Raw genomic sequence first — 19,599 nt, 5'->3', positions numbered from 1 at the left:
TCAATCAGCTCCTATGCTTGGAAAATGAGTACACTTCTGCCTGCCCCAACACATATCCTGGAGTGCTTCAGTTCTCAGACATTAAAGGCAAAGATGGGGGGGGGACGACAGGGTGGGATAAAATGGTTAAAACCAAACAAACCAACACAAACAAAATAAAAATCAAACCACCAAAAAATCCAACCCAGCATCAGACAGGAGATAATGCCTGACCTGTGATTCAGCAGATTCAAATGCTCAGAAATACAACAGCCTGTGCACTACTGAAAGACAGCAGCAGTCCATTACACGTATGGATTTGCAGCACTTTGTCAGCACTAATGATGTTACCTCGTTAAAAGAGATAAATGCCTTACTGTACTACCAAAAGCATCTGCTCCTTCCTTCTTCTTGCCTGTTTGCCATCAGGGCCATCATCAGCAGCGCAGTGAAAACAAATCCAAATACAACACTAAACTCACTTAGAGCCACTCACTAAGGTTGCTTTTTGTTGTTTAAATGTTAACATTTTTATGGCATTTTTTTAATGGGGTTATTCTGTGCTTCCTACCAGAGGTACCTCTTCTCTTGATACTAAATCAGCATAGCAAAGAAAAACAAAGCCCTGTGAACCACCATGGCCCACCAGCTTTCAAAGCACTTCCAGAAAATAATGTCTACCTCAAATAATTAATTCACCATTGAGTAAAATGATGCAACTTCAATCACAGCAGGTGAATTAGGTAAGGGGGTGACAATGACTTCTGTCTGTTAACACCCTCCAACATGTTGCCACACTCAACACAACAGTTTTCTTCCAACAGATTCCTCTCTACGTGCAAAGGTAGCAGTTTACTATAATGAATGTTTTATGCATTATTCCTTTGTGTATAGGGTCTCCCAAGTACACATTATTAAAGTCTATTAAACTCTCTATTTAGCAGAATTACCAATGTGCCTTTGGGGAAATTATTACAATGAAGCTGTACTGGTATTTAAACTCCAGTTGTTTAACAATCTTTTCCTAATCACCAATCCAGGTATCAACATTAAAGTGCAGTCAGACTTCTTCCAGCGCAGCGTAAACCTGTCTATGAGCTGCTTATGGAAATTAATTTTAAAAAATGAGTATTTCAACTTGGCATGTTTTTCATAATTAGCCTCAGACAGCTTTTGCTTTAAAATAATGGAATTCATTCCTGATCCTCTTCACCAAGCAGAGCCCTCCAACAGTTAAACCTGGTTACAGAACCAACTAATTATTTGCAGCCATACAGTTTCTATCAGCATACCAGTCTCTGCAAGATACCAACCCACTCAAGGAAAATCTGGCCAACAAGGCCCCATTCTTTATAAATGGCTTTTCTATGAAAAAAGGCCTAGCCTGGGTGCTAGGGATGGAGAAGTCCAAACCAGTGTATGCCCAGATCCCTCCTCTGGTCCAGATAAAACTCAGAGAGTTGAGTATGTGAAGCACCAACAGAGCAGTTACTAACTGTTTTTTGTGCCCCTCAGACCATTTCCCCTTTTCATTCTGCACAATACAGCTATAACTAGCTACTCTCTAAATGTGCCTGCTTTTGTGGCAATGAGTCAAACTTGGCTCCAAATTTGTAAATGTGTGTCTGTACCTGCCGTGACAAGAACAAATATTTTCCCAATGGGAAGAGTCTCATGTTTCTCAGGGGAAGAGGAAGTAAACTTCATCATACTAGAAATCAGAGGATTCAGCTTCCTGGGGTGGGGTAGAAGAGACGGAGGTCTCAACCTTTCAGGTTTCCTCCATGGCCTTCAATAAATCACTGTGTTCCTGCCTTCATTTTTCATCAGTATGAAGTGCTCAGGTTCTATCTATGGGGGAGTCAGGCTCTCCAGCAAAGACAAAAGATGTCTTGTCCTTGCTACTGCATTACACTAGCAGTTTTGCAACTTCAACACCAGTTCAGTTCTCAGTCATCTTCAGTGAAGAAAACAGCATTAATGTATTGAAAAAATGCAGACAACAATCTTACGAAACCAGTGGGCACAGAAACAGAATGTAAATAACGGAGCTGAGCAACAGGGCTTGACATCTTATGAAGATGCAAAATTTAGGCCATCACACATGCATGTTTTGATATGCCAGAATTCAAAGTTTATGTGCAAATACAGATAAAAGGAGGGCCAAAGTCATCACTGGAAGCTGATATGTATACTAAAGATTCCTCTGACAAGTATGAGTCAAATACTGTCGGCTCTTTTTGTCTCTAAGGCAGGCCTGCACAATGAAGTTGTTTCCACCAGGAGCAAAAGTCCTTCAGGGAACAATTCTTGGGAAAAAAGCACAACAAACAGGTGGGCATATTTTAGCCATGCACTAATTTCCATAAAAATCAATGGACAAAAGCTCTTCCTTTCTCCAGTTACAAACCCAGAGCCAAAACACCTTCTCTGTTTTACAATCTCATTGATGTTGCTCAAGTTACACATGCTCCAGAGCAGGTTTTGTCCTTGGGGGCACTGGGAGACCAAATCTCCCGTAAATAAGAAAGGAAACAATCTGTTCACCTTAACTGAAATGGGATGAGGAATATCCCCTTTCACCTATAAAAGGAGACATATGTCTAAGAGACAAAGGGAAACCGCCACTAATTTCACTTCTTCAGTTTGCCTCTCCATCAGGAAAGACTCTTACATACTTAAAAAGTTTTTCCGGCTTTTAAGGCTACTTTATGCAACTGCAGATCAGAAGCCCTAAAGTATACCAGTTGTTCGCTTAGAGAAGTCTCTGGTGCCTACTTCACTGCCTTCCATCCTATTTGATAGGGTTGATCAAGGCTGCACTCTATACCCTGAATTTGCCAGTCCCTTTTCCTATTACTTATTTTACCTCAACACTAGTTTCACAGCCATGAGGTGAGATGCTGCTGCTGAGCTGCACAAAATCCAACCATATCTTCAGCTTAGTTAATTGTTGACTGGCATCACCCCATCAAGCAGATTATGGTCAGCTTCACAAGCACCAACACTGGCACAAGAGGGAATGGGGCAAGTCCTGGCCAAGGACAACATAGCAAGAGAAAGACCATGAGCAGTCGTATCTGGGACTGGTGTAGGCTGCCAAAAAACCTCTAGTCCCTGGCATGTACCAAAGACACCGTAGGAAAACATGAGTGCACATTGTGTGCACGGGGACATTGCAATATGTGTGTCTAATGTTCCCATCCTGTTAGGTCTTTGTGCTGATCACACCATATGACAGACCTCACAAAAGCACACGGCAATACAGTGTCACATTCATTCCACAGTACTGGGCGTAGACCTTCATTTGTTACTGTGGCACGTGGACCAGCAGCTATCCCAGCCAAGCTGTCACTTTGTCTCTCCTGCCACCTACTGTACTGAAAACCAAAATATGTGTCACCAACTCACGGGCATTTCCACTTCTGTTTGGAAATACCAACCTTCAGTTCTACTAGAAGTGGAACTGCATGCATATGGGAACTCCCTGCTGTCACCACTCCTTCAGCAATACTATCCAGTGTTCCCTGATGAAGGCTAACTGCAGCACTTTGAGCTCTACTTAACTCACTGATCCTTCAGGGTTAAAATTAGCATTAAACACTAAAAATTCTCCAGAGTTTAGGGCACAAAATCCTCTCCCCCTTTGCCCCATGGAGAATTAATCACAGAAGATTTATTCTAAATGGTGAACAGGCTATGATACCCCACAAACCTCTGCACCTTAACTGGTTGTTACGTTCAATGACAACACTCACAGGGGGCAAAACCCAGCAGAAAAATAACTTCCCATTGGGCGTGTGATTGTCAGCCTGTGGGCTGGGGTGAAACTCTTGCTACACTTGAGCTGCGAAACCAAATGAGTGTCACCCAAGAACAGACCTGACAGAGGCAAGAGTCTGTTTCAGACCGTGGTTTACCCTTGTCCTTTTAACCTCTCGCTCGCACAGTGCCAGCTGAGCAGGTCTGGCTGTGCCACCCGTACCCTCAGCAGCGCAGTGCTACCCACGATGTCCTCCCTATGTGGTCCCGCTGCCTACAGCATCACTGGCTGCAAAAAGGGCTTCACTGATGCTTGTGTCCAAAAGGTGCATCCCAGGAGAAGAATTCTTTAATCATAATTATCTGGGTTCTGCCATCCCTCTGGACACCATTAACCACAGTGAACAGCATGGAGAAGGGCAGCAACAAGTCTGAGCTGGTCCAGACTAGTCCAAGCCCACCACAGGGGCTTCAAACCCATTCACGGTACTATGTGGAAGCCAATTAGCAATCAACCCAAAACCAAATAGACAGACATCCCATGTTAATTACTTATGCTGTTCGCCCAGAATGCATGACAAGTTCATTTTCCAGTATTTTATTATTAATTTTGAAAAAGTATTCAAATAGAAAACAACAAGCTGAATTTTCTAACATAAATCTCATTAGATTCTGTTAAGAAGATACCTTGTGGGTGCTGGTTTATTTTCCTATATATGGCATTCCTTTTCACCTAATCAACAGCTTGGGGCTCTATGACAGCACTATCTTTGATACAAGGAGTGTTGGCATCCAACATTTGCATGATCCAGTAAGCAATCAAATATATTTATTTATGCTGTGACCACAGTAATCAAGACGTATTAAATACGGAACGGAGCACCAGTTAAGTGCATTTTAAATCTGATTTTTCACTGGTTGCAGTAAGGAAATTGTTGACTAGCAGGACTCTTTAGGGTCTTTACAGGCTGCAATTAGCGAAGCAGATACAGAAGATAAATTACTCCACTCCTGCAAAAGCAAGTCTTACTTTTGCAAGTAATAGTGGGCCTTTCATCTTAGCACTTAGAATTTGATCAAGTGAGAAAAAAATCATCAATATAATTCCACTCACTCCCAGATAAACTTCTCTGAAAAATGAGGACATCTCTTTTCCTTAAACAAATCTGACAAGGTTATAACTAAAAATATTTTTGTAACAGACAGAGTTCAGTATGAGCACAGGAAAACAATTGGCAAGAGCAACTGGAGTGTCTAATCCCAGCTATTTAGCCACCAAAATTCTTCAAGAGCTGTGATACATCCACTTAAAAGCCAAATATGGCTCACAAATAGCTATTAAACATGAATGAACTTATCAAGAAGGAATAGTATGTTCCAATTAACCATACAAAGGCTGCAAAGAGGTTAAAAAAATATATTTCTACAGCATCTGATCAGAAGCAGCTTTTGCTGACACCAATTTAATTTATAACAAAATCAAGGCAAAAAACGAAAGGATCACATTAGCGGTTAGTAATGCTACAGGAACTATCAGTGAAAAGCTAACTAAATGAACAGAGCCTTAAAACAACTTGGTATTTTTTAACACAGACTTGAAAACTTGCTACTGCAAAGGCAGTGTGAGAAGGGGCTTGGACATCCTCATTAGCATCTTTCAGACAACTCTCAAGGTTCCCTAAGGATGCTCCAAGGGAATTCAAGATGGCAATTTTATACACAAAGTAATGTCTGGATTGATGTATCACTTAACCAACCTGCAAAGTTTAATCTCCAAAAGAACTTTTACCTCTGCTGTGCTCAACCACACGGAAGGCCAAGAGATTTAAGCTTGTTTGGTCTATGGCTGACAGAGACTCTCTAACAGAAATGGAAGTTGGATGATAAGCAGATAACAAGCTGCTCCCAGAGTTTCCCTTGCTTTGAGAAGAGTGAAGCCACTGGGAGATTTTCAGAGCAGTTTCTACAAACAAGCTGTTAAGAAAAGCCGCTATCCAGAAGGCTTGACAGGAGGAAAAAGGAAGCAGGGAAATCACAGTAAATAGGATTTGGCCGCATCCAGAAAACAGCTAGGTTTCGAATACATTACAAACAGTCCTGCACTTCACTGCTGCACCAATTCATTGCTGGATGAGAAAAATTTACACAGATTTTAAGCTCCACAGAAATTTAGATTAATCTGTTTAGAACAAATCTTGCCTCTCCCCCTGAAATGCCCTCTAGATGAACACACGACAAAGAGGAAATTGCCACCACTACACTCTAACTTCTATAATTTTCTGTTAGGAGGAAGGCAGGCTAGGGATTTATTTATTTTGAGGTTATTTCCCAGAGCATCTCTCCTTGGCACAACATAAGAAGGTTAAAGCAACCTCAGCAGGAGGTTCTCAGTGCCTCCCTTACCAAGCCTTGGTGGGGACCTCCTGCTCATCCTCCAAATTAGGATGGAGAGAATTAGTAGTTTAAAGCTACTAAATGAAAGAAAAATTGCCACAGACAATGTCCTCTACCTGTGCAAACTAATGCCAAACACAGGACATGATTCAACATGCATGAACTCCATACTTATCCCTCCTCAAATCCCAAAGGAGGCAGTGCCACAGTACGTGCGAGGAGGGAAGAGGCCAGCAGAGGCAGAGAAATTTCTAGTCTAATCATGAGACAGACAGAAGAATGGAAACGATAGGAGAAGTGAGATAAAAGAATTAGGGGGCTGATAGCATCAACACACTTTTAGAAGAAGGAGAGGAAGTTGAGCGGCTGTGAAAGAGGGGGAAGGAAGAGTAAGGCTGATTTTCCCGATAGACAGGTCATGAACAGTTCCCGAAACCTGCCTGGTTGGGCTGGTTGTCTGACGTAAAGATGCAAAAAGCAACACATGTGGCATCTTTGAAGCGGAAAAAGGAGACGTTGAGGAGTGGGGCACTCTGTAGGGGAATGAAAAACCTACAAGTCTTCTAAGTGCCATAAATAGAGACGAAGCTAGAGCTTTCAACCTATAATGAATGTGAATAGTTAAATAGGAGTTTTGCAGAATTGTCCACTTAGACAAAAATCTTAAAAACTGGCTCTTCACAAATGCCTTTTCTTTTGGAAATCCCACACCCACTGCTGGGAGATTAGCTTTACAAAGTGAGAATTTAACTGGAATTGCAGCTCTGGGTAACAACAGGAAATGTTGCTCACAGCAACAGAAAATGTAGGATGATTAGGTTTTTGGGGAAGAAGGGAAAGAAAGTTACAGTAACTATGCAAACAGAATAAATAACAATGCTGTCCTTCTCCAGGACCTTTCCGAGGATCTGGGAGCAACCTACAGCCACTCCCCATTAAAAGCTGCTGTGCTATGGCCACAGCTCCTTGCACCATCTAGGTCCCAAGCCTGGCTGTACTCCTTATCTTTACACTTCTATCCCTCTGCAGATCCTCACACCAGACATCAGCTGGTGGGCAGGGACCCATGGCAGGTTTGTGCAGTGCAGGACCCCAGCTGGGACTTGGGGTGTTGCCAAGTGCTCCTTGTACATAAGTAACGAGGCGGCCTCACCAAGAGACAGAGAAGACAAAAGGTTTCCACCAAGTGCGAAAACCCGTAAGCGGGAGAAGGGAAGGCTCGCCCCACACCGAACGTGCTGTGCTCAGTGGCGCAGCCCAGCAGGGCAAGCAGGCTGGGAAAGCCAGCCGTCTTTCAGACAAAAGTGTAAAAAAAGAAGCAGGAGGAGAAAAAGGGAAAGACAAGGTCAAGTTAGAGGGAGGCAGGCTCCAGACAAACCCTCCCCAGAGGAAAGCACCTCAACAGACATTGCTGTGGAGACAGCAATGCAGAAGATATTACTCAGCAGGGGAGAGGGTCATGTTAAAATACAAACCCTTGTTTACATGCTCCCCCAAGTTCTTCAACAGTTGCTGAGAATTTTAGGAAATACTTTGCATTGGACTTGTTTTATTGCATGTTTCCCAGCAATTTCCAGTTCCAGTTTCTACTTTTATTCTTTATTTTTAATCACCACTGGGACAAAACAGTAACATTCAGATACTGCCTTGCTAAGAAAACTGGAGTAACTGGGAGTTATATTAACAATACTTAAATACAGTCTATTTAAAGGTTTGAACGCATCTTGTTAGAACACTGCATAAATTAACCCAACCTAATTCTCTAGGATGTAACAAGATCTGAAAAGCTCCAAGTTTCATGTTCTCTCTTACCACCCACTTAAAAAACCAAAACCCAACATGCTGAGGTTAGCTCAGGTTGCAAATGAAAACAAAATTCACATTCAACTGAATAAACGCAATTTACTCCTTGATGCAATGAAGATGATGCACAACCAGCTCAAAACCAAAGCAAGAAGAGGTTCTCTCCCACCCCCTCCATGCATATCTCCCCTTGTTTTCACTGTTAATGATGCCCCCCCAGCCTGTCTGCCCAGGATTGTTAACCGTTCCCTCCATCCCTCCCCGCTGTCCGAAACCATCCCTGGATGGAGGGAAGCTCGCCCTGCTGCCGCTGGGCTCCCGGTCTCCCCCGCACCACTTGCACTGGCAGCCAGACAAAGCAAACTCCAGTTGCATCACGGAGCAAACTCATTTTCCAGCAACCTCCCAGCCCGGAGTTTACCGCTACTGTAATCCAGTGCTGTCAACAACGCCGCCTTTGTTGCGCGCCCGTGTGCGCCGCTTGCTTGCTGGTTGCGTTGTTGTTTTGGTTTTTTTACTATTATTATTTTTTATTATTATTATTTATTTTAAGGAGGATTTTTGTTTTAAATGAGTAATCTGTTTTCGAGAGATTTCTCCTCCGTGCTGGCTCCACCCTGTACTGTAAACGAGACATTACCTTATACAAGAATGAATCTGCTGCATTCCTCTGTCTAGCTGCCTCGCAGCACATTTCCTACGCTCGCAGCAGCCCCGGCAGTGCACGCTCTCCCACCCCTTCCCCCCCACCTTTTTCTCTTTTTTCTTTCCCTTTTTTTTTTTTTCTTTTCACTGCCTCGCTGTGTTTTTGTGTAAATGATCTCACATGACTCAACAAATCCATCTGCCTGGAGCAGGCCAAGTTTGGAGCCTTCCCAGGAGGGAGGAGAAGAATTGCTTTGTGGAAAGGACCTGGAGCTTTGCCCTTTCTCTGGCTCAAATTACCCGCCTGTCAGGCCTGACGGATTTGGCTAAAAATAAAAGGAAGCGGGCCGTGAAAAGGAGATGAATGAGCTCAGCAGTTCCTTAGATAACATGGGGTCTGGTGTCGCCCAAAGATCCCAGAGCAGGAACTTCGGATGCCGGACATGTAAGCGTGGTGCTGCAAGCCTCAGCGAATTCAGCTGCTTGAGGACCCCAAAAAAAAGGCTCAAGAAAAGGCAAACCCAACTATACGCTGTTGGAAATAAATGGTTTAAAGACACTCAGAACAGGAAAACTGCCTGCTGTAGGATTTGGGCTTGTAAATGGGGAGATTTACAGGGTTTCCAGAGGGGAAAGGGGGTGTGGGGGGTGTGGCAGGGGGCCGTACGTGATGTCAGCTTCCCACCCTGACCGGGGAGCCTCTGCATCCTTCCTGCAAATGCCTGCCCAGCGCCCGCAGCGGGTATTAAGCACTTAGCTTGGCAATGTAATGACACACTGCAACAATCTGTAATGCGAGGCAGTCAGCAAAGCCCTGGCTCGAAAAGCTCTTTCTCCTAACCATTAACCATATGTTTGGCTCCGCCGCCGCCCAAGTGAGCGGGTGTTCCAGCGCACCATCTGGTTTCTATCCACACAAGCAACTGCAAAGCACAGAGTATTTCCCCCTGGAGCTGTGTCTTCCTCCCTGGCCCCCGATCCCCACCCGGCTCCCCACTCCTCTGCTCCCCATCTTCCTCCTTTGTGCCTTTCCAGTGGCAGCTTCGCCTCCCTGTCCCACTGATGGCTTGAGGCGTTGGAGACCACAGCCACCCCACCACAGGTTCACCAGAAGAGCAGGGATGCTGCGTTGTTCTGCCCTCCGTGAGCTGCACATGTGTACACAGATGGACTGCATCCCTCATCACCAATGTCTGGGGTATCACATTAAAAAATAAGTGTGTTCTTGAGTGGTCCAGGAGCTGCTGCAGTGCCCATCACATCTCGCTCACGCACACATGCGCACAGGGAATGTTCAATTTGGATTACATCAACTCCATGCCGACACTGCAAAAGGACTTCAAGAATGTACCTAACAACAGGAGGACCATTAGCAGTGTTATCTCCTGCTCTCAAGTAGGGCTTTCTATGCACATGAGGTGTTGGTCCCCTGTCCCACCAAAATAAGAAGGCTCTGGGGAGGGAAAAAAAAGAAGTAAAAAAAGAAAAGGAGAAAGAGGAATGGAATGAGAGTGCGCTGAAGAAAAAGGAATGAAAATATTTACTTTTCCTGTGATAACTAAACAAGCTCTTTCTGAAATGATAAAAAAAACTTTCAAGTGTTATATTTTAGAAGGCCTTGTACCATATGTTTGCTTTACAATTTTGTGAATTCTAATTACTATTTATGTTTTTAAAGCACTTCCATCATTCCGTTTGTTTCTGAAGTACCTATGGGACATCAGCAGTAATTTTCCCCTCAGGTTGGCCAATTTAAGATTAATCATGACCCATTACAAGTAAGTATTCAGGGATGCAAGCAATAGGATATTCAGCAAATCCAACACTTGCTCCTTTAAAATAAGTTTATACTCTGCAATGACTCACACATACAGTGTTTATCCAAGTTACCAGTGCTACGAGGGAAAAAAAAAGCCCATTACATTTGCAAATACATACAAATCACAGCTGTAAGCACCCGACTGCTTACACCAAGACTTGTTTCTATGACTGGATATTGATTTTTTTTAATAATGTGTCATTATATCAATGTTGATACAGCAACTAGCTTCCTGGAGTATGCAATTTAATACTAAAAAGAAGCTGGCTTTAGGAAATATCAAATCCACACCCCCTTACATCCTTTTTGGTCATGACTACAGCAATGCAAAGCCACAACTGCTTTTTTTCCCCACCTTGCACCTAATGAAGAAAATGCCCTTGCCAGTTAGAAACAGCTCAGTCTAAGGCAATGAGCTTTGCTGATCTGTTTCTCAGTAAAATACTGCAGAACCTCTTCAACCGTTGCTGGAAACCAAGAGTCTGTGTTGGAAAAGATGCATATTTTTCAAACTTGCTCCATATGAGAAATCAGTGAACGAAAAAGCACACTGTAGGCCCTTATCCTAGAATCAAACAGGCGTGGGGAAAACCATATGCTTGTGAAAAGCCTGATGACTTCACTAGGATTGCCTAAGAAGCTTGAGGATAGGATCTGCTCCCAATTACAAATGTGGAGTGCAATTAGCACTGTAAACTCCCCCTGCCTTCATTTTGCATTCCCCTTCAGTGAGGGGAATAAATAAAATGATTTAAACCATAAGAGATGCATTTTAGCTAGCAATTTACTTTTCCTACAAAACAGGATGTAAATATGTTAAAGTCCATTATTTTAAGATAATATGTTGCAAACATTAGTAGTATGCTTAAACATCACACATCAGGTTTCCTACAACCATGCAATGAGAAATTGTCTTCATTCACACACAGAAAACAACCATCAGTAGTTCTCTAAAGCACTAAAGGTCTAGGTCTGGGTCTTTCAGCAGATAATTATCTGCTCTGATCCAGAAATCCTTTTAGAGGGGAATTCAAGGGAAATATTCATAGATTCAGAGTTCTGCAGTCTGAAGGGACAGCTAATCATCTGACCTTCTTCCATGAAACAGGCATGGAGCTTCCCCACCTACATCGACGCAGCTGTAAGGGGTTGAAGGAGAGAATCTCCTAGGCTTAAAAACAAACCCATTAAAAAAACCCCAACAAAACAAAAAAACCCAGTCTCAGATTCACCAGCCTGACATAAAGAAGGAAGCTACTGCAGCCCCAGCATCACTCCCCTATTCACCAACCACCAGCGCTGTGGAAACACCCACACCCTCTCATCTGGTCTGAATGAATTAACAGCCAGCTACTGGGTCTCGTTATACCTTGTCACCTTCCTCTACTCCTCAGCCTCTGACAAAGGGCCACCAGCAGTCTGAAACTCAGCCAGTTTTTAAAGCAGAATAAAAAGTGATGTCACATTATTACCTGAATCCACCGAGTCCCCCTGCCAATAACGATGTTTACGCAATCACATTTTTCTGTTTTTAAAAACTTCTCTCTTGCCTCATTGCTCTGTGTGAAAAACAACACAAAAGAGAAAACTGATTAACTGCAAGCCATTATCTATTATTTGCATTACAGCAGTTTCGCAGTAGATATTCAGGTCTTTTGTTTTCTGCCTCATCTCATAAAAACATTAAACAAGAAAAAGTGCTTCCCCAAAATCACTCATTGATCAAATAGAAGTAACAGATGCCAGTTTGAAAAGGCAGATGAGATACCACAGCCCATCACTTGTAGAGTTACACCAGAGAACACAGCTTTCCTATGCCCAAATCCTCTGCCCTCTTCCCAGGGCATCCTGCCTGGCAGCACCAGGACCAATACCAAGCAGACAGTGCCACCAAAAGCAGAAATAGGGAGGGAGAGAAAGCTAATTAAATTTCTTTCAGTATCAACAGCAAATACATACCACTAATAACCACAGCAGTGATGTAAAAATAATACTTGCAAAATTGCATTGATGGTAGATTACTTAATCATAAAGTTTCCCCGTACTCTGTACCTACAACATTATTTAAGTAGTGATTCCACTTAAAATTCTCAGAAGGGTCTTTTAGTGTCTGTGTTTACTCTTTGCTTCCCATATTAGTAGCTTTAAGCTTTAGTGTCAAATTCTCCTGCCAATACACTTCATAGAAGACATTTCTACATTTAAATAAGGAAGAAAAAAGCCTATATGGTAGAAATCCAACTGAAGACACAACCTCAACCCCCCACCCCCAACCTCCCTGAATAGCCAGAAGACACATCATAAGTAAAGGAAACTGGATTTTCAGTACTGGAAATGCCATTAGTGTCAGTATTTCATTGCTTTCTTTGAAAGCAAACAAAACAAACCCCTTCACTTAAAGAGATGCAACTCAACCATGTGCACATGATCCCTTACCTACTTTCACAAGGGCATACACAATGAAAGCCAGACACACAGCACAGGGTGGGGAATATGGCTGCGATAGCCTTCCCGTGTTTCAGGGCTCAGGCATTTGGCACACTGTCCATTGTTGACATGGATGACTGACAGAAAGTTTTGTCGCAAGATTTTGGTCACGGTGGTCTGATTGAGACATTCCCAAAAAAGTGGCTGGAAAGACCAAATTCTGGCAATCTCTGGAACAGAGTTTAAACCCGGTTTTAGCCTGATGCCATATAAAGCAAAGAACACAGTCTAGTCCAGGGCAGAGGAGTAGAGAGGTGACCTTTGCCTCTGGCATCTGCTGCCAACCACAGAGCAGGGCCAACTCTCAAGCAAGGAGGGTCTCCTGATCCAGGTGACCTGATCCAGTCTCTACTGCAGCCTGGAGTCACATATGCTCAAAACAGAGCAGCCAAGATCTGGGCCAGGGGACGGCAGGGAAAAACATGTCAAAACAAGAAATTTCACTTAATGGGAACAGAAAATTGGAGGTAGGATGGGGAGAGAGCAAGAATTAGGGTGAGGCAGGGAGGGCTGCATGGTGGCTGTGCAGCTGCAGCACTGCCAAAGAATCACATTCAAGATTCTATGATGCCAGTGGATGCTGCCATTTGTTTTCTTCCTGCAAAAATCTTTGGTGTACCACAGGTATGTTGCAAGAGAGAACATGGATGAGTTCAAGCACTAATCCCTCAAAAGGGAGGCAAATGTGGCAGGTGAGTGCTGCCTGCTGTGGCTGCCATCACTCTCGGCACATAGGATGTACCTGAGCTGAGCATCAGGGCTTCAGGATAAGAGTGCATGACAACTCTAACAGCTGTTGGCAGCAAGGATGGCAGCCACCCTGACACTCCCTGCCACCCTCTCAGCATCCAGGCAGATGAGCTGTGCTTTGGAGAGCTGCCACGCAGCTGCAGTGAACCACTACACCAGTCATTTAAACTCAGTATCCCTCAAGTGGCCATTAACAGTGAATTCCTAACCAACCTGAAACCCTGGCTTCTCTCAACTAAAAGTAATGAACAGTCACAGCAGAAGGGAACTGTATTTCCAGTGCACAAAGTACTATGCAGTACAGAGACATCTCAGCAGCACGGCTGTAAGATCCTCAGGATGCTTTGTCCTCTTGTTTTAAGTCTCTTCCTGTAAAGAGAAGTGGCGCTTCCCAAATCATTTGTGAAATCCTGAAGCCTGACTAGTAAACAGAGTAAGATCGTGAGGAAATTACAAACTTCTTCAGTAGGATTTGAGTGCCGTGCCATAAATAAAAATTTGGGCCAAACAGAGGACAGCCAGGGAAAAAACAAGATGCTGAATAGGGAGTTTGCCCAGGGCTTGCAGCTACAGCTGGCAGTAGGCAGGCAACTTGCAGGAAGAGAAGAGTGTGATGACATACTCAAAAACTGTCCATGCATTTACAAGATCTGCAGAAATCCATTTTATATCAGAGTGCCACTCTGAACTTAGAGAATCATAGAGTGCTTTGGGTTGGAAGGGACCTTAAAGATGAGCTGTAATGTTGCAATGTATTTGTGTATGAAAAGAAAATTAACAGTAAATAGCTGAAACTGCCTTGGATATTACGCTACCTTAGACATTCATAGCATATAACGGAGCACAGGTCTACAGTCGACCAAATGCACAGCAAAGGAAGACAGACCTTAAAGGTAAATAATTCAGGACTTGAATTCTTTAAGGTAAATAATTCAGGGCTCTAATGAATTCACTGACTGTAAATAGGGAGTTCCACTGTGAGGAACCCTCCAAACTGCCCTACATCCAATCCTCGGGAGTACAGAGCAGAAAACCATCAGCAGAAACATGTTGCAAACATTCTTGGCTATGCCAGCAAGGACTTTAACACAAAAGGAGTCTTGGACAGGAAAAGATAGCTTCACAGACTGCTTCCAGTACTCCATACTGTGACCATGAGCTGCTGAAAAGGACATGCAGTTTCAGAAACACTACGTGGGCAAACAGTGAGGTGGCTGCGAAGCAAGGAAGCTGACCCATGTTGCATCCAACAGAAGCACTGGAAAAACCCTTCAAGGATAGCCAACACAGCAGGTTGGTCTAGCGGTGCTAAAACCACACAAGACTATGGGTGAAGCTGTCAGCTCTTTGCTAAATATGACAGCCCATGGATGGAAGGAAACCAGACTACCCCCCGAGTCCTCCTCACTTCACTATCTCTCTTCTCTATCCTCTTCGACTGACTATTGCCAAGTGCTTTTATCAACACCTGGGAATTCCTCTGCATCCGTCAAAACGCATTTCAGCCAGCCAAATCCCATCAACAAACCACAGAATAAATCCTCATAAATTCTTAAACTACCAGCAAGTGTCAGTCTTCCCAGCTTGCACCCTCTAGTTCCAAGGAGGTGTTTTACAAGCAGCAACTACTCCTGACCAAGCAAGGAAACTGTATCAAAGTCAAGATGCAGCAAATTGTCAGTTATACAGTGTTGTTGCTGCAAAAAACCCAAACAAACCTACAAGGATTTTTATGCTGTCTCATACTCTAAAAGCAGTATTTAACAACACTAAAGTTGCCTCACACCCTCTTACGAGACCTACATGAAACCAGAGGGTGGAATGAAATCCCGCCTTTTGCCGCCAGACAAGGGCACGTCAGCAGCAATAGCCAAGGCACTGCAAGGTTTCTGAGGAGCCTGGAAACACTGTATGGGAACATGCTCGCGAATCAGCAGCTGAAAACACAACTGCTGTTCTCGCTCCGTGCCCAGCGGAGATAGAGATCTCATTGCCAGCAGAGATCTGGGTCACCACCAGGAAGCTGGAGTTATCCCAGCACCATCATCTTTTAGGTAATGTTCCCAAAAGGGGAAACAAGTATGTGGCAAGGTTTCATTTGACAAGATGCTGGTTGTAAACAAAAACAACAACTGGGGGTTTCCTTGCTCCCTGGTGATATCATCCAAATGGAACAAAACCCCAACGAATATCGCCTGGTGTCTTGTATCCAAAGTGCTTTGCAGAAGGAGTTTTCTGCAAATGCGAGGTTCAGATTGCAGTTTCTCAAGAGCTGGCAAATGCACCTCGACTGCCAAAGTCTGCCTCCTCCTAAACACCAGGCTAAAATGTATTCATTTGCCTATCTTGTACTTCAAAACTGGGGAAGAAAAACACTAGAAAGACAACATTCTAAACATATGATGTTTATGAAAAACAAACATTCTGAGTCTCCACACAATCAAGTAGCTGACACTTATCCAGGTGCAGGACTGAAAACCAGATCAGCTTTCTAATCCCTGCTAACCAAAACTTTTGCAACCTTCCTGTATGCCGTTTCCTTGTTTACATCTCATGGTACGGGAGTTCAACTTTTGGAGAAACATGAATGGTAAACCTAGAAAGTGAAATGTGATATTATTTACAGAATAGGAGAGCACGCTGTTCACAAGAATTCTAGGCGCACACATCCCAACCCTGTTCCTCAGTTCAACACCCACTCCTGAAATCCTGCACCAACCAGATTAGCCAATGTGCACATGCCTGCACTCTTGTGGAAACAATAGTCTCTTTCAGTCCATACAATCTTCTGAAGAACCAGGCAAAAACGTCATGGGAGAAGTTAGGAAATATCTGCAGAAAACAGCACACAAGATGAAAGGCAGAACAAGCCTTTTAACTTGCACAAAGTACATAACATGGAGGATAAGCACAGAACTTGGTTACCTAGCCCCTCTTCCAAAGGGCTATTTTCTTCCCCCCCCCGCCAGGATGGAAAAAGGGATTGTTGAAACAACTTTAAAAAGAAAAAAATCCACTGGGATAGTGGAACAGCTCCCTTACAAACAGACCATTGCAAGCAAAATTCAGCTCCAGGAGCTGTGGCAGACCTGGGAGAAAATACACATTGCCCTTAAGTGCCAGGATCTCTGGCAGACAGCAGGGATCCTGGCTGGCATGATGAGCCCTCCTGCCCCCAGTGCACAGCACTCCTTCCTCCATTCTCCTCCCAAACACTGTTGCTGCAGAAGGCACAGAACTACTTTTTAATTAATCCAGCACAAAGTTGGAGCTGCCTCAGGGTTAAGCTAAACATTTTCTGTCTTTAACCACTACGGCAGAACCAACTACAGTGAAAAACACTTCACCATAAGGCTAGGGAATTGAGGACAGAAAAGGAGCTGCAACAGAGTCACCCCCCTGACCTCTCAAAATTTCGCCTCCAGAGCATGCAAAAATAAGAAACTGAATTTTTAATCATCTGGGAAATGGAGCAGGGAGACACTCTTGGTAAAATTATTGTTGTGAATATCACATAAAAGGCCTTATGGAGTTTTACCATCTACCTTCTGTTCCAAACTGTAGGCCTCCAAATAACCTATCAGAAAAAATCCAACTACCCACACTATCAGGAAAGCACTAAGCACTCACAGACATTTAAAAAGGCATACAGTTCTACAAATCTTTGTTTCTCCTCTCACAAGGGGCCGTAACTCCTGCAGGAAACATATGCTCCTGTAACAAAGCAGGTATTCTCTGCATGTACTCACGCTGCCTATTATTTTTTTTTAATCATCTGGTATGCATCTTTCTAGGCATGCTTATGTTAGAGGAAATGCTAGCATTAGGTCTGCAAAAGAACATTGACTACCTGTTCTGCATGAACACTGTGAAGGTTAATCTCTGCCTTGTGCTGAGCAGTCCATACAACCACTGGCATCTTACCACACGTGTGCTTCCCCTCAACTCATGCTCACTCTCTGCAGGATTTTACTACACAGTTCATCAGTACAGTATTTTTTCAAACTGTAGGAGCAGTTTTTGATGTGTCTGATTGCACAGAGACCATATGAAAACATGTAAGTCGATCACAGAAGAATACAAGTTACTTTTTCATTTCACAGCTCCAAGAGTCAGAAAGGGTGAGTAGAACCCTGACATGTACCAGATGTTTTAAAGTAAGGTGGAAAAACTGGTGTGGACACATTTGTCCATCATGAAAGCTTACTGAAAGTTACCAGCTGGCCTTACTACAGGGAGCAGGCTTGTTCTGCCTGTGGAAGATTACAAGTCTAATGCAATGGGAGTATTCACAGCCTTCATGCACATGTATAATCCTACTCTCTTTTCCTGAAAATAAATTTAACAAGTCCATCACTGTGATGTGAAAAAGCCTCAAAACAGAATCATTTTGTTACCTACACAAAAAAGTTGGGGCTGGAGCATATCCATGGTTTTGCCAAGCACCACACTTAACCCAAGAAATCAAAGAGCAAATTTTTTCATTTGTTTCTAGCAAGTCTTGAGTCAGTTTCCTTTAGAAAATTTTCTTCTGAATTTGTGTTTGGATATTAAAAAAAGCAAATTAAAAAGGCTTTCACCTCAGCCACAACCCTCACTGCACTGGGTACTCTACAAATACATATGGAGACTTCACATCCTGAAAAGACAAGTTTCACCTTGTCGTTACAAGATTGGAGGTTGTTTTCTTTTCTATTTCAATAAAAGGGAAACTTCATCATTAAAACAAAAGGAAAAGAGAAAGGAAAAAAAAAAAGGCAGCCCTGCAGAAAAGCATCATTTCAGAGTAACAGGAATATGCATCTATCACTTAAATTGGCCCCTTGGGTAAAGCCCATTGCAGAGATCAAAAGTCTTTCCACAGACTTGGGAGAAAGCCTGGAGAGTTCAAAATACTGATGAGAGTGGACGTCACTGTTCTTGACTGCATGGTGTAGGGGTGCATGAAGGCAAAACTCCCACAACAGCCATAACACTTCCCAGTACGAGAAACCCCAGGGACTTTGGGTACCACAAAAGCACACACTCTGGAGAGCTTTCAGACAGCAGTGATACGACTCACTGATGACACAGGGAGGCTGATAACATTTTTTGTTGGTGACTCTGCAGCTCCTATTTCCACAGCCCATGCTAGTTCAAAGAACACCACAGGAGACGCGCAGCAGAAAGAGGAGTATCTCAGGCCAGGGTCAGATAAATACACACCAAAGTGAAGCAAGATGACAGCTGGGATTGCTAAGGAGTACATTCAGTGCAGGTAGCTCAGTCTGAAAGCTGCAGGCTGTGCCCTGGGTAGCAGGAGCGCCAGGCAAGAGGCCACAAACTGGTGCTGTCGACCCCTTGCACAACAGAAGGCACAGGGACCAGTGGTGCCAGCCAGGTGACTGGACACTCAGAGACACAGCAGGAGCCAGTGAATCAGCAGGAAGACTCTAGACTATCTTGCACATAGACTGGAAGTGTAGGAAAGCCCAGGGTTTCCGTTGTTTCTGTGGGGCTCCTGTTTCTGTGTTACTGCACCATGATTAAACTGCTTTAAAGATCCAGATGTCTGGGGAAACCTGGTGCTGAGCTGGTAAGGAAACCTTGTTGGACTGTGTGAGTGTGTTGTGTGTAGGGAGGCATGCAGGGCACTGGTCAGGTCACTGGAGCTGCTTGCTGCGAAGGGGCTTCGGTCCCAGCAGTGGAAGTCTCTGGTGGTGGGACTGTGCCTGCCACCGTGCACCCTGAATGATCCCACAGGAACACCTCTCGAGCCTCCCATATCCGACCTAAAGCAAGCTCTTCACGAACACTGCCTCAATTCTTTTGCTACATATCGTTTACTCTAATAAAAAGAGGTTTTGGATATTTACCTAGGGCTTGCGAGGTGACAGGATATTTTTCTCACAATACAGTTAAATAGCATCGATATCTGTTGTTTTCTTTTCATGTTCCCTTGTGCACATACACTCTCCCCT

The 19,599-nt window shown here is 43.7% G+C and overlaps 1 protein-coding gene across 4 annotated transcripts in view; it reads right to left on the bottom strand.

Moving 5' to 3' along the window:
- BACH2 (BTB domain and CNC homolog 2) overlaps nt 1-19,599 on the bottom strand; it is a 184,052-nt gene that overhangs the window by 128,536 nt on the left and 35,917 nt on the right. For all 4 annotated transcript variants that reach the window (XM_069011142.1, XM_069011144.1, XM_069011143.1 and 1 more), the window contains one exon: nt 11,875-11,961. The gene's annotated coding sequence lies outside the window, so the exon portion shown is untranslated. The remainder of the gene's footprint in view (nt 1-11,874; nt 11,962-19,599) is intronic.

Source organism: Aphelocoma coerulescens, chromosome 3 (assembly GCF_041296385.1).
Source record: "Aphelocoma coerulescens isolate FSJ_1873_10779 chromosome 3, UR_Acoe_1.0, whole genome shotgun sequence".
Classification (NCBI taxonomy): Eukaryota; Metazoa; Chordata; class Aves; order Passeriformes; family Corvidae; genus Aphelocoma; species Aphelocoma coerulescens.
This window is presented reverse-complemented; position numbering and strand designations above follow the sequence as displayed.